Below are 7,733 nucleotides of genomic sequence, written 5' to 3'. Positions count from 1 at the left end.
TGGGGACCGCTGTGGCGATCCTGCTGGCCCTGGACTAGGTGGCAGAAGTGATTTGCCAACGGGGGGATTCCAATATCGGCTATACCGTGCAGGTGTTGGGGGGTCCTGGCTACCACTGCTACTTCGGCAGGGGTCTTGGTCTCTCCCTCTTTTTTTACATTCCATCATCCACCCCAGTAGAACATAAACACTCACTCAAGCACAGGTACGTTGTATGAATAGTATACCTGACAAATAAAATGTTTTACATCCGTTGGTCTGTATGTGTGTTTGAACAGTAGTTGTATTGTGTACATGTTAGAATGTTTGTATGTGAAGATTTTTGGAGCCAACAAGTATGTTTGAGGGTGTGTGTGGCCAGGCCCCACACACACCTGACAGTAATGATTATAAACTTGCAGCAACTTGTTGCTTTATGTTTCTACCCCCCCCCCCCTCCCCTCTATGATTGTCCTCCCATTTCCTTAACCCCCCTGTCTTTTGTGCCCATATCCCCCACCCCCTACCCCCTTAAACATTCCCTTCCCCTTTTTCCTCCTCTGCTTTTCCATCCGGTCCAACAAAAACTGGTTACAAATATAATTAATATAAATACATTTTGGCCTACGTTACAAAAGAGGTTTATACAAATATACACCTTTTGTGTCAGAATGTCAGATTTTGGGCCGCCCTCGCATACCTGTCTGAGGGCTGGGTCATTAGCACCTGTTCTGCATTGAATCAGACAAACCATTATCTGTTCATCCATGCCCTTCAGTCATTGTGAGTTTGTTTGCTTCTCTATGGAAGAATACATCAATCTCTGCTGTTGCCTTGATGAAGCCAAGCCAAGCCACACCACATTAAGCCAAGCCCAGCCACCTTCTGGATTGATCCCCTCTATGCCATCAACCTCCCCCAGGAAAAACTACTCTGGACTGACTACCCACCTGCCAGTTGCTGCTTCACCTGATCAGCCATCCACGAGCATTGCCACCCAGCCCTCTATTTATATGTTCAATAAACTGCACAACTTCTCACCAAATCCATGTCTGCTTTTTGGGTCCAGCTTATTCAAAACCTGACATCAAAAGATTTTTAACCCCCTGTTGTAACAGTAAAATCTGTCCAACCCAAGATGCCTTCAGTTCTGATCAGCTGTTGGACACGACAAGTTAATAAAAAATAGATACATAAAAGTTAGCAAAACAGAGAAAACATTGGATGTTTCACAGTCTGTATACATTGTCAACTGATGAAAGTCATAAGATCACGCACCAAGAACGACTGTCTTGCTTCCAGGGCTGCTATTGATCTAATCATGTTTTAAATAAGTCCATAACATCCTAAGCCTGACCTGGTTGTTATTAGAAGCATTTTCTTCAGCATATGCCTGGGGCGTTGAGGTATGTTTGTGTTTTCAGATTCCTATTGTTGGTAGCTTCAAAGTTAGACTGTTGGTGTTCACTAGGAGCAGAGGTATGGGGAAAAGTCTTGTTGTAGTAAGAATGCATCCCCTATGGTTCCGCCTGTGTGACTCTGGATTTGAAACGCTTGTGCACTTTGAAAACAGAGTTTGTTGCTGCGTCGTGTTTTGCAGGGGTTGAGGGCGTTGATGGAGGAAACTATTTCTTCTAGAACTCAGCCCCGCGGGCCAAATTTGGCCCGCAATGTCATTATAATTGGCCCGTGAGATCATATCAAATGTGCATTAGAGCTGGCCCGCGGTGTATACAGTATAATACTATAAATCCCACAATGCTCTGCTAGTATGTTGGCGCGCAGTCGAAACCAGCAAGTGCTCATTTTTTTCTGTTGACAGTAAGTGACAGCCATGCTCCAGTCACATCAGACAAATTCATTTCACCCTCCACAAAAATAGCCAAACGAAAGATGAACAACAGGAGTTTTTCAAGACGGTGGAAGGCAGATTATCTGTTCACAAATATGAAGGACAGACCTGTTTGTCTTCCCATAGCAAAGCAAAACTGAAGATGAGATCTCGTTTCTGTCACATTTACGTCTCCTAGACATAAATGAGAACTGTTTGAGACTAAACTGCTTTTCTCATTCTTCTCAAACATTTCTCCTGAGAAATAAGTCTCACAGTGAGCACTGTTTGAGATCTCAAAATTCTCTCACAACTGTCTCTTCTCCAGATCTCAATTGAGAGAAAAATGAGCCATATTATGTTGCGCTCAAGTATGTCTCAATTTGATATCCTTACTTCAAATCCCTATCTCAGTTACGTCTCAGTGAAAGACATAAATGGTTCTGTCTCTCGTTGCTCAATAATTTAGATCTTGTTTTAGCCTATTTTTTTATTGTCTCAGCAAAAAGAAAAATGAGAGTAGTACAAGCCCTAAAATGAGTCTTATGATGACACCATTACAGTTCATCTCGAGAAAATAATATTTTTTATTTTATTTATGTTCAACTTAAAAAAGTTGTTTATTGCTTACATATTTATATAACTTAATTACAATTTCAAGAAAAAAAAGTTAAATCATTAAGACGGTCATGTCCTCAAAAGACATATTTTTGAAACTTTTTAAAAAACATGAAATTTCAAGACAACGTTGCAGTGTCGATTTAATAAACTTTTTTTTGACTGCTTAGATAAACATAAATGAACAAGAATGTATGTTGGGTTAATGGTGCTAGGTTTAGTTAAACACAAACACACGCATGCACTGGCACACATGCATACACGCATAAGTGCATATACACACACTTATATATTGGTGGGTATAAAACATTTAACACATTGATGTCTGAACTAAATAAAGGACATTTGGGATCATATTTGGATCACCTTAAAGTGAACAAAAAATAGATCTTACATTTGAAACAAATAAAATACACAAATAAAAATAATCAAATAAATAAATCAACTTTAGGACGGTACAGATTTATGGGGTTCAGTTTGAGTTACTTTATCTTTGTCTTTAAAAATCCCCCTTCATGCAGCCTTACAAGCTGAAAATATTTTCTTTTTTCTTGATCTTAGTCTGCATCATATTGAACAAACAGAAGCCTGGAGTAACCCGATTTGAATTTTAAACTGTATCACAGCCTCACTTGACACAGATTTCTGATTGGTTGATCACAGTGGGAGGGAAAACTCTGTGGTTGACGTCACCAACGGGCCGGAATCTGCAAGCGGGAGAAGTGCAGAGAACGAGAGACTTTTGACGACCGTTTGTCGTATTTTTTCTGCGTTTTAACAATCCGTGGGATGAATCTCCAACATTTTTTTGCTTGTCTGGAAAAGATTCAAGTAAAATCTTTGAAGTTTGCACGGTAAGTTTGCGATTTCTTTCCTCCAACTCTGAACTCAGTTGAATGCTAAAGGTGTTTTAAGCTAGCTCCGCCAAATGCAGACGTCTGGGCTACTCGCGGTGGCTTTGGCTGTATAAGTAATTATTACATTTTACAAAGGTTTACTTGTGCTTTTTGTAATAAAAAATAGAGACATTGAAGAGTTATTTGCAGTGCAGAGTTTACAGGAGGAATGAGCCTCGATATTTTTCCAAACGCGTGAGTGCTAAGTAACTGTTGGAAGACATTTTGCTCTTCATTAAGTTAAGGGTCTGCATGGTTCATCCCATTCACAGTGTGACGACACCACAGACCATTTCCATTATTGCAAACTTCAAAATGTGCAGTTTCACTGTATGTTCAATTTTTACGCTGTATAAGCTTTTATCTTGTTTAAAAGATCATCTTGCAGACGTTTGGCCTGGCATGTCATCTTTTGAAACTGGTTATGGACATGTGTTTAAAGTAAAGTCATCATTAACTGCTCACATGTCTAGAACAGTGTTTTTCAACCAGTGTTAGTGTGCCGCGGCACACTAGTGTGCCGTGGGAGATGGTCAAGTGTGCCGTGGGAAATTGCCCTCATTAACTGATCTAAAAACATTTTCCATCTCCATGATTTCAGCTGTTCATCCAAACAGGCCCTGATAAAACACTGAGGAGTTAGGAATATAAAAGATCATAAAATACTTTTTCTTTGCGTTTATTTTATTTTATTAAAGACATTTTGATAAGGTACCGCGATTCAGCTGCACCATCGGCTGTATTTTGGAAACGTCCCGTCCCTTTAACTGTCTCCACCAATCATTCTTGAAGGCTTAATCACATGTCATCAGTCTGACCAATCAGAAGTGGTTAAAGTCTTCACTTCCTTGTCCCGAATTAGCTCGTAAAGTCGCTCAGTTCTAAAAAAAAAATAGCAGCTAAAGCTCGTCTTTAGCGGTGTACCTTTCCACAGAATCCGGTATCAGACCGTGGAACAAGAGAACAAAACAATGAAGCTCCGTAAAGCAATCTCCGGCCGTTTTATGCACTACATCTCCCATGATGCATTGGGTTGTGAGTGACAGCGCATACGGAGATCTGTTGTTAAACGTCTTGAAACCAACGAACACACATCAAACTGTTTTTAAATCTTCTAACTTAACTTTTATTGCATCTTTTAGAGAAAAAAACAGCTGTAGCTTCCAGCTTTTTCTGCTACAATTATCTCAAAAATGCATGTGAGATTGTGGAGGGGCTGTAGATCAATACAGACTATGAGTTTCTCCTTTTTTTTTTTTTTCATTTTTGGATGCTGGTGTGCCGCGGGATTTCTTTTAAGGTTAAAGTGTGCCGTGGCTCAGAAAAGGTTGAAAAACACTGGTCTAGAAAGCATAATCTGAAAATGTAAGTATGCATATTAGGGAAACATGTTCTCAGCCCTCTGTCAGTGGTGGAGATGTTTAGAGAGCACAGATGTAGCTAAGACAACAAATGTCAACACTGATATGTACGAGGATTTTAGTGAATCATAAATCATATTTAAAAACCTTTCCAGATCTTACTATGTGCTGTATAAAATGTGTGTACGTGATGTTTTTTTTCCCCCTCTCTGATTCAAGGTGATCTAAATTCTACACGTGAAAATGAGTGAATCAGAACCCATGTTCCTCCACACTGCCATTACGGAGGTCCTACCAGAGCCACAAAAGACATCCTGGAAGAACACTTGCAGTCCATTGGAATAAATGGAGTTGTATGAGGATCTACGATTCATAGAAGAGGCTGACTTGCTGCCAGCTTTGAGACCTGTTCAAGCCCGGAAACGTCTTGCTTTCTGGAAATTGAAATGTGAGTGTCAAACATTACAAATGAGTTTTTGTAATGCACGGAAGTGGATATGAATATGAATGGTAACACACTGACAGTACAGTATAAACTTAATACACTTATACTGTTTGTTTGTTTGTTTTTTGTTGCAGACCAAACGCCAGAGAACAGCACATCGTCATCTGTTGAGACCTCACCAACACAATCATCATCACTTTTGTTATAGTCACCGAGAAGTTTGTCATCCACATCTTCCAGAAGCCAAGGACTGTACGTACATTGACTGGGAGGACAGCTTTGAAATTCTATGGAGTAAGTTTTCTGAGGAATTTGTGCAGAGGGGAAAGAGACCTGGCCCAAGACTAAGGAAGGAAATGGTTTGCACTCTTTTTGCAGAAATGATGAAAGCAAGACGTTTTTCCAAACTCTAAAAGGCTGCAGATGATGCGGGGAGAGCAGAGTGGCTGCTCAGAAGAGATGAGATGTTAAAGAGATGCGCTTTCTTCTGCTCTGCTACTTTAATGAGGAGGATGCCATGTTCTTGTAGAAGATGCAGACGAGGTCCAGCTGCAGCAGGTGCCGTTGACTCCAACTGTTATTGTATGTGGTAAGTAAAGTTTCCAGTGTTAAATTATTCTAAAGGTTTTGTCTTTGTACACTGTACATGAGTGACATGTTTACTTTATCCATTGTTCTGTCTTTAGGACAGTCTTGCTTTTCCCCAAGGAGGTTCATGCTCATTTGGAACCGCTCCATCGTACACAACAACATTGCAGCACTATGACTGATGTTCGGAAGCTACTTCTGCTTTAACAGTCATTATCCAACTGAGCTGGCTTCAACCCTGGAGTTTCTGCAAAGGTACATATTTATGAGTGCTGTCATGCGATTCATTTTTGGGTGTGGTTAGTTAATCATGACCTGCAGTTAATTATTCTAATTAATCTTTTATTAATCTAACTCAGGGCTGCTCATCCCTGGTCCTTGAGATCTACCAGCCTGCTTGTTTTCCAACTCTCACTGAATTGCTTGCTGCTGATTACCTGGACCAGGTGTGTTCATTCAGTCAGAATGTGGAGACGTCTGGTTGAGCTGATCAACAGCTAGCAGGGCTTGGAGATCTGGAAAACAGTCAGGGTGATGGATCCCAAGGACCAGGAATGAGCAGCCCTGGCTAACCTAAAATTTAGCTTTGAAAATCCTTATTTTGGGGTAATTTGATTTAAATAGCAAGATTGTGTCACATTAAAAGAAATAAAATACAATTTAAAGGGTGGCTTTATGAAGTTTTCTAAGTATAACAGACTTTTTTCCAATCTTTACTTTTGTACCACTAAGGGATAATTCTTCAGTCTCAAACAGAACAAAGACCTAAGCCAAAGTGCTCTCATTTAAAAAACTAATGGAAATATTCTGAACAATCCAAAAAATATTGACCACAAAATTCTTAATCATAGCATAATATATATTCGTTGAAATATCTTATTCCACAGTTTGCTGTCTGACACGGTCAGCCCTCAGCGTCCCAATTAAGACATGGGTATTATTTTTCCCTTGTTAAGAGCCCACCATGCAAAATGAGACTTTTGATCATTTCTTAAATGTTTGATCTGGACTGTATCATGAAAAATGAAATGAAACAGATTTGAACCTTATTTGTTAAATAGTTAATGCCCATAGTATGCTGCATTTAAATTTTTTTAACTGAAACAGATGTCCTCTCAAGCGACGTGTGGCTGCTTTTAGGGATGACAGAAACGTAATCTTATGGTAGCATTATGCAGCTGCTTTTATAAAACTACAGTTTGCTTCTAGCTTGAAGTGTTATCTTTGTTTGTTATGTGCGGTCTATTATCAATTTACTGATGCCAGATTTTAATGTTCTTGTCTTACAGCTGATGTCCTAAGATGTGCCACTCTACCTGGTTGGGAACAAATTGAAGAGGCCAAGCTCAAGAAAGCCTTTGTCAGCAAATGTAGGGCAGAGCAGGTTCTAAGGCCACTGCTATGATCTACAGTATGCGGACTGGTTTCTCTTCCATCTTTTTTCTTATTTTTAATCTTAATTTTGTTCTCAAATTGGTTCATGGATTTGATAGTCTGCAAGTTTCAGAGAATGTTTTTATGTTTATGTTTTTATAATGTTGTTTTTTTTCAGTGTGTTGTTTAAAATCTGGAAGTATTCATGACCAGCATGTCAACCAGATTGAGTACGCCACGGTTCATGTACTTAATGCATTTAATATTTTAAAAAGTGTCTAATACTGCTACCACAATTCAAATGCTGTACTGATGATGGTGCTGCCCAAATAAAGTGTAAAGCATTTACATTTCTAGTATTGTTTTTACTGTTACTGTATATCAGTGGTCTCCCATCCTGGTCCTTGAAGGTCACTGTTCTGGATGTTTTAGCTGTTTTCCTGCTCCAACAGATCTGCTGCAGTGGTTGAATTGCCTCCTCAAGTTCTGCAGGAGGTGGTTAATCACCTGTTGATTCACATCTGGGGAGCAAAGAAACATCTAAACCCTACTGGATGGTGGCCCTTGAGGACCAGGATTGGCGACCATTGCTATAAAAATAAATTCTCTTTTCTTTCTCAAATATATCTCAAATATCATTC

At 39.5% G+C, this 7,733-nt stretch overlaps 1 long non-coding RNA gene across 2 annotated transcripts; it reads left to right on the top strand.

Moving 5' to 3' along the window:
- The first annotated feature begins 2,836 nt into the window (after window positions 1-2,836).
- LOC111946963 lies at window positions 2,837-7,448 on the top strand. 2 transcript variants are annotated; one of them, XR_002872826.1, is made up of 6 exons: window positions 2,839-3,282; window positions 4,905-5,133; window positions 5,265-5,424; window positions 5,509-5,719; window positions 5,817-5,973; window positions 7,008-7,448. It is a non-coding gene; the product is annotated as an uncharacterized LOC111946963 (long non-coding RNA). The 2 variants fall into 2 exon arrangements; XR_002872825.1 differs by having other exon boundaries at window positions 2,837-3,282; window positions 5,265-5,719.
- Window positions 7,449-7,733: the final 285 nt, after the last annotated feature.

This window comes from Oryzias latipes, chromosome 23 (assembly GCF_002234675.1).
Source record: "Oryzias latipes chromosome 23, ASM223467v1".
Classification (NCBI taxonomy): Eukaryota; Metazoa; Chordata; class Actinopteri; order Beloniformes; family Adrianichthyidae; genus Oryzias; species Oryzias latipes.
The sequence above is the reverse complement of the archived record's forward strand: the minus strand, read 5'-3'. Positions and strand labels throughout refer to the sequence as shown.